The sequence below is a fragment of the Papio anubis genome, chromosome 5 (assembly GCF_008728515.1).
Source record: "Papio anubis isolate 15944 chromosome 5, Panubis1.0, whole genome shotgun sequence".
NCBI lineage: Eukaryota > Metazoa > Chordata > Mammalia > Primates > Cercopithecidae > Papio > Papio anubis.
In genome coordinates this window covers 38518896-38526881 of record NC_044980.1, presented here as the reverse complement: position 1 = coordinate 38526881, position 7986 = coordinate 38518896, and the positions used below count along the sequence as shown (strand labels likewise).

At 39.6% G+C, this 7986-nt stretch overlaps 1 pseudogene; it reads left to right on the top strand.

The window, feature by feature from the left end:
• The first annotated feature begins 204 nt into the window (after nt 1-204).
• On the top strand, nt 205-3930 carry LOC101011644 (annotated as a pseudogene).
• Nucleotides 3931-7986: the final 4056 nt, after the last annotated feature.

The window sequence follows — 7986 nt, the reverse complement described above, 5'->3', positions numbered from 1 at the left end:
CGGGCGGGCGCTGCGAGACGGGCTTGGCCGGGGCTCAGGCTCCGGCCCCGGGCGGTAAGTGGGGAGCAATCTGTGTGGGGGGAGCGGCGTGGAGGGGTGGCAGCTGCGTGTGCGGTACTGTGGGGGCGGCGGGGCCGCTGGGCGCCCCTTCTCTGCCTCCTAACCTCGCCTCTGTGCTTCCCTCTCACCCGCTCTGTTCCTCCTCCCATCCCGCAGCTCCGTGCCCGGGGCCCTGCCAGCAGAGGAGACAGGTATGTGCTGGTCACTTTCGAAGAGCCGCCCTATGCTATCAAGGCTGGATGGAAAGAAAACCATGCAACGTTTATGAATGAACTGAAAAACCTTCAGGCTGAAGGACTTAGGACTCTTGGCCAATCCTAAGGACAGCTTTTGATTTATTAAATTTAAATAGATTAGTAACTGGCATAGACAACTATGGGCAGGGAAGAACCCCTTTTTTCTTGAAGTCAGAAATAATTATCACAATTATTGATGGGAGCAAGTTGACCACCACCAGTGGAGTCCAGGATGAGATTCATTTACCTCTTAATTCTCCTTTTCCTGGAAGTGAATTGACCAAGGAACCTTTTCGTTGGGATCAGAGACTCTGTGCATTAGTGTTGGCGGTTGCCCGGCACCATGTCGGTAGAATCAGAACAGTTGACAGGTGTGCCTTTAGATGACTCTGCAATCACACCAATATGTGAAGTGACAGGCAGCCATTCATATTTTGTGTGTTCTCCAAGAACACTTAATCAGTGTCTAGAGTCCTTGGTGCAGAAAGTACAAAGTGGGGTGGTAATAAACTTTGAAAAAACAGGACCAGATCCTTCCCCTGTAGAAGATGGGCAGCCAGATATTTCAAGGCCCTTTGGATCTCAGCCTTGGCATAGCTGTCACAAACTCGTATATGTCACACCAAATGCTAAAACTGGGATTCCTATAGGTCATTGGCCTGTTCCAGAGTCTTTTTGGCCAGATCAAAATTCACCAGCACTACCACCTCATACATCTCATCCTGTAGTGAAGTTTTCCTGTACAGACTGTGAACCAATGGTTATTGATAAACTTCCTTGTGACAAATATGAGTTGGAACTTTCACCACTGACTCTATTTATCCTGGAAAGGAAATCTCCTCAAACATGTTGGCAGGTGTATGTGAGCAATAGTGCAAAATATAGTGAACTTGGTCACCCTTTTGGTTACCTGAAAGCCAGTACAGCACTGAACTGTGTCAACTTATTTGTGATGGCTTACAATTATCCAGTCCTTCTTCCCCTCTTAGATGACTTGTTTAAAGTGTGTAAGGCAAAACCAACATTGAAGTGAAGACAGTCATTTGAAAGTTGTTTGAAGACAATGCCTCCTTACTATCTCGGGCCCTTGAAGAAAGCTGTTAGTATTATGGGAGCACCTAACCTAATAGCAGACAGTATGGAATACGGACTTAGTTACAGTGTCATTTCACACCTCAAAAAACTGAGTCAACAAGCCAAAATAGAACCTGATCGAGTCACTGAATCTGTAGGCAAAAAAGGTGGTACAGGAAACTGGAATAAAAGTCCGGAGCTGATCACATGGTTTATCAATGGCATATAGGGGAGATTTTCAACAACTCCTTCAGGGAATTTCAGAGGGTGTCCCTCACAGACTGCTAGACCTTAATATGAAGGAATACACTGGGTTCCAAGTTGCTTTGCTGAATAAGGATTTGAAGCCACAGACATTTAGAAATGCTTATGACATACCAAGATGAAATCTTTTGGATCACTTAACAAGAATGAGATCTAATCTTTTGAAGCACACTTGCAGATTTCTTAAAGGACAGGACGAAGATCAGTGCACAGTGTTCCTATAGCACAAATGGGGAACTACCAGAAATACCTCAAGCAAGTACCTTCTCCACTAAGAGAACTTAATCCTGATCAGCCACAAAGGTTGCATACATTTGGCAACCCCTTTAAGCTGGATAAGAAGGGTATGATGATAGATGAAGCAGATGAATTTGTGGCTGGACCTCAAAATGAACATAAACGACCTGGAGAACCAAATATGCAAGGGATCCCTAAAAGACATTGGTGCATGTCTCCACTACTAAAAGGGAGACAGCAGAATCCTGTTGTAAGCAATCATGTAGGGGGAAAAGGACCACCTGTACCTACAACTCAAGCACAGCCAGATCTTATTAAACCTCTTCCTCTTCATAAAATTTCAGAAATTGTTGCGGGAAGTCAGGGACCCCGAACGGAGGGACCAGCTGAAGCTATGGCAGAAGAACATAAATTGTGAAGATTTCATGGACATGTATTAGTTCCCCAAATTAATACTTTTATAATTTCTTATGCCTGTCTTTACTGCAATCTCTGAACATAAATTGTGAAGATTTCATGGACACTTATCACTTCCCCATTCAATACCCTTGTGATTTCCTATGCCTGTCTTTACTTTAATCTCTTAATCCCGTCATCTTCCTCATAAGCTAAGGAGGATGAATGTCGCCTCAGGACCTTGTGATTGTGTCAACTGCACGAATTGTTTGTAGAGCATGTGTGTTTGAACAATATGAAATCTGGGCATCTTGAAAAAAGATCAGGATAACAGCAATGTTCAGGGAACACCAGAGATAAGACTTCTGGCCGTTGGTGAGCTGGATGGAACAGAGTCATATTTCCCCTCTTTCAAAAGCAAATAGGAGAAATATCCCTGAATTCTTTTTCTCAGCAAGGAACATCCCTGAGAAAGAGAATGCACCCTGAGGGTAGGCCTATGAATGCCCCCTCAAGTCGTGCTGTCTTTTATGGTTGAAGCCAAAGGGTTGAAATAAGCCCCAGTCTCCTGTAGCGCTCCCAGGTTTATTAGGACGAGGAAAATTCCCGCCTAATAAATTTCAGTCACACAGGTTGTCTGCTATCAAACCCTGTTACCTGATAAGATGTTATCAATGACAATGTGTGCCTGAAACTTCATTAGCAATTTTAATTTTGCCCCATCCTGTGGTCCTGTGATCTCGCCCTGCCTCCACTTGCTTTGTGATATTTTATTACCTTGTGAAGCATGTGATCTCTGTGACCCACACCCTATTTGTGCACTCCCTCCCCTTTTGAAAATTGCTAATAAAACTTGCTGATTTTACAGCTCGGGAAACATCACGGATCCTGCCGACATGTGATGTCTCCCCCAGACACCCAGCTTTAAATTTCTTTCTCTTGTGCTCTTTCCCTTTATTTCTCAAACCAGCCAAGACATTTAGGAAATAGAAAAGAACTCATGTAACCATCGGTAGCAGGTTCTCCTGACAAGAAACCACTAAGGATTCGATAGTACATGATGTGGTTGAAAATCATGTTGCAGACCAACTTTCATCAGACATTACACCAAATGCTATGGATACTGAATTTTCAACATCTTCTCCAGTCAGTTTACTGGAACGGCTAACCAATCATACAGAGGCAGGCTCTTGGTCATGACCATTTAGGAACCAATGACCTCACTGTTGGTGGATTTTTAGAAAATTATGAGGAGCCAAGAGATAAAGAACAATGTGCTAAAAAGAATATACCAGCATCTTCACTCAACAAAGGAAAGAAAGTGATGCATTGCAAAAGCCATGAAGAGGTCAATACCAAACTAAAAGCACAAATAATGAAAGAGATCCGAAAGCCAGGGAGAAAATATGAAGGAATCTTCACTTTACTGAAGCATGTGCAAGGCAGTTTACAAACAAGACTAATATTTTTACAAAATGTCATTAAAGAAGCATCAAGGTTAAAAAACGAATGCTAATAGAACAACTGTAGAACTTCGTGGATGACACTCATCAAAGAGCCAATCGGATCAACCATATTAACAACAATTAAAAGAAAATAGAATGTGGCCACTTATTTCACTATCTTCTTCAAATACAAAGTAAATACAAGACTGTTGTGATCTTGCATTCATTTTATGGCGTGCATTGTTGACTATTTGAAATACTAAAAGCAAATCTACAGATCCTTTTCCCATCATTTTACAGTGACCTTTTCTTCATTTTGGTTTATTTTTGTAATGTGAAAAGCACCATTCTAAAAAACATTTTTATTTAACAAACTAAAAATATTCCTCCAAAAAAAAGAAAGATGCCTTATGAAATATTAATGCTCATTGGCAATGCACCTATTCACCCAAGAGCTCTGATAGACATGTACAAGGAGAGTAGTGTTGTTTTCATGCCTGCTAAAACAACATCCATTCTTCAGCCCACGGATCAAGGAGTAATTCATCTTTCAAATCTCATTATTTAAGAAATACATTTGTAAGGCTATTGCTTCCACATATAGTGATTCTTCTGATAGATCTGGGCAAAGTAAATTCAAAACCTCTGGAAAGGATTCACCAGTCTAGATGCCATTAACATTTGTGATTCATGGGCGGAGGTGAAAGTATCTCTCACAGGAGTTTGGGAGAAGTTGATTCTAACCCTCTTGGGTGACTTTGAGGAGTTCAAGACTTCAGAGGAAGAAGCAACTGCAGAGATAGGAGAAATAGCAAGAGATCTGGAATTCTATGTAAAGCCTGAAGATGTGACAATTCCTACAAGCTCATAATCAAATTTGGAAGGATGAGAAGCTTCTTTTTACGGATAAGCCAAGAAAATGGTTTCTTGAGATGGAATCTATACTTGGTGAAGATGAGTTGAACATTGTTAAAATTACAAGAAGGAATTTAGAATATGATATAAATTTATGTGTATATATGTGTATATACACATATATATGTATAATATAAACTTAATTGATCAAGCAGCAACGGGGTTAGAGAGGATTGACTCTAATTTTGAAAGAAGTTCTACTTCTTTCAAACAAACAGCATCGCATGCTACAGAGAAATCTTTTGTGAAAGGAAGAGTCAATCACTGTGGCAAACTTTATTGTTCTCTTATTTTAAGAAATTGCCATAGCCACCCCACCCTTTAGCAACCATCACTCTGATTAGTCAGCATCCATGAACTTCAAGGCAAGACTCTTCACCACCAAAAATTTACAACTCTCTCAAGGCTCAGATGATCATTAATTAGCATTTTTAGCAATAAAGTATTTTTTAAGGTTTCCACATTTTTTTACACATAATGCTATTGCATACTTACTAGACTACAAGATAGTGTAAACATAACTTTTATATGCACTGTGAAACCAAAACATTTGTGTGACTCACTTTATTGCAATATTCGCTTTATTGCAGTGGTCTGGAACTGAACCTGAAATAACTCTTAGGTAGGTATACATAAAACATAATTCTTAAAAAACGTTGTGTTTATAAATATGTTAGAAGATAATAATATTAAATATATTTAAAATGTAATGTATTTTTGGTGGTTAGATAATGACAAGTATTTTGTGCAGCATATATTCCATTTGCTGCAATGAACAACATGTCTTTCGTGCCAGGGGAAAAGTCATGCACTTAACACAAAAACCTTCTATTGCAAAATGTAGTCATTATTTTAACATTGCCTCTGCATATGTTTTCTTTAAGAAAATAAGGTGAACAAATGATTGCCGGCTGTTCAAATGATAAATACTCCCTTAAAATAAGTATTGCTCTATTAAATTAATTAATTAATGGGAACATTAGTCAAATTAATTATAACTATTAGTTATCATGGTATTAGATTATGCTTGTCTCTCTTCCCTTGTAAGTTTTGATTATGAAAATTTTAATAAAACTCACTGTAAAAGTATTTTGCCTTTGAAACTTTAAAAAAAGTTACTATTGTAGCACATGCAACTGCCTTTAGCTAATGTCCTCTTTCCACCTCCAAAATTTAATCATACTGTACCTCGAGCAAGAAGCCCTGAAGTCTGTAAATAAGCTTAGCAAAGGCCTGACCTGTAAGCATACAAACGTTAGTTGCTTGTCATTCTGAATCTTTTGTGCCATTTGATTTTCTTCACATATGCAACAACTTTCCATCAAAAAGTAAATCAACAGAAACAGCTAGGCAAAAATAAATAACTAACTAACCTAGCTAGCTACATTGATAGAGAGATAGCAAACAAATGATCAAATGATTAAACAGTCTGTGCTGGCTCTTTGTTTACCCCTCCAGATCAGTCACCACAGCCCTCCACTCAGTTCTGTGCTATGGGAGTCTGACCTCTCGGATTGCATCAGCTGCACCCAGCGCCCTCTGGCTTCCAATTTAGTTTGTTTAATGGAAGGTACAGATTGGCTAGCAGAGGAAAGCTCCCTCCCTACTGGGCCTTAGGTGGCAGTTGCTGGGTTTCTCTTCCAGTGGACTTCCGGGAGGTCCTGTCTTTCAGCTATCCTAGCCTAAGGGTAGTGCTGGCTCCTTGCTCCTACCATTTATACTTTCTTTGGCTGCTCCACATCCTTGCTGGCATTGATAGACTCTAACTTCAGCTATCGTGATAGATGTGTATCTGTATTTCATTGTACTTTAATTTGCAATTCTCTAACCAATTGTACCTAGCCATTTGCACATCCCTTTTGTTATCCTTATTGATCATTGGAATATACTCTCTTGTGAGGAGTCTTTGCCTGTTTTTTTAAAAAATCAATTGTCAGGCCAGGCGCGGTGGCTCACGCCTGTAATCCCAGCACTTTGGGAGGCCAAGGCAGGCGGATCATGAGGTGAAGAGATGGAGACCATCCTGGTCCACATGGTGAAACGCCATCTCTACTAAAAATACAAAAATTAGTCGGGCATGGTGGCGCATGCCTGTAGTCCCAGCTACTCGGGAGGCTAAAGCAGGAGAATCACTTGAACCCTGGAGGTGGAGGTTGCAGTGAGCCGAGAGGTTCAGGCTGGTGACAGAGTGAGACTCCATCTAAACCAAAGAAAAAAAAATCAATTGTCAGTCTTTTTATTATTATTCTTTTGTAGGAGCTCTTTATTCTGAATATAATTCATTTATCAAATATGAGTCTATGCTTTGCTTTTTAAAACTTAATGTTAAAATGTCTTTGAATAAAAATAAATTCTTAATTTTTAAAAATTTTTTATTATACTTTAAGTTCTAGGGTATGTGTGCACAACGTGCAGGTTTGTTACATATGTATACATGTGCCATGTTGGTGTGCTGCACCCATTAACTCGTCATTTACATTAGGTATATCTCCTAATGCTATCCCCCCCTCCCCACACCCCACAACAGGCCCTGGTGTGTGATGTTCCCCTTCCCGTGTCCAAGTGTTCTCATTGTTCAATTCCCACCTATGAGTGAGAACATGCGGTGTTTGGTTTTCTGTTCTTGCGATAGTTTTCTGAGAATGATGGTTTCCAGCTGCATCCATGTCCCTACAAAGGACACGAACTCATCCTTTTCTATGGCTGCCTAGTATTCCACGGTGTATATGTGCCACATTTTCTTAATCCAGTCTGTCACTGATGGACATTTGGGTTGATTCCAAGTCTTTGCTATTGTGAATAGTGCCGCAATAAACATACATGTGCATGTGTCTTTATAGCAGCATGATTTAAATAGCAGCAGGGGTTAAATTCTTAATTTTAATGCAGTTCACTTATAATCTTTTTTGTATGGTTTGAGTTTTCACACTCTGTTTAAGAAATCTTTGTTTAAAAAGATCTTCATGAAACATCAACTATTTAAAGATCTTAAAGATTTTCCCCCATTTTCTTCAGGAAGAATTATGGTTTTTCTTTTTATATTTAGGCATATGATTTACCCCTAATTTTTGCCTATCACATATATCATAGGTCAAAGTACATATTTCCCATATAGATATCCAGTTGACCTAGCTCTTTCTAACTTACAGAACTACAACAATGCTTTTGTCACATATCGTATCATATATCATGTGTGGAACTGTCTCTGGGTTCTATATTTTAGTTCATTGGTATGATTGTGCTTGTACTAATCTTACATTGTCTTAATTTCTGTGCTTTTATAACAAGTCTTTACATCTGGTACAGTATAGCCTTCATTTGTTCTCTTTTGAGCTTACCGTAAGTATACTAGATCTACA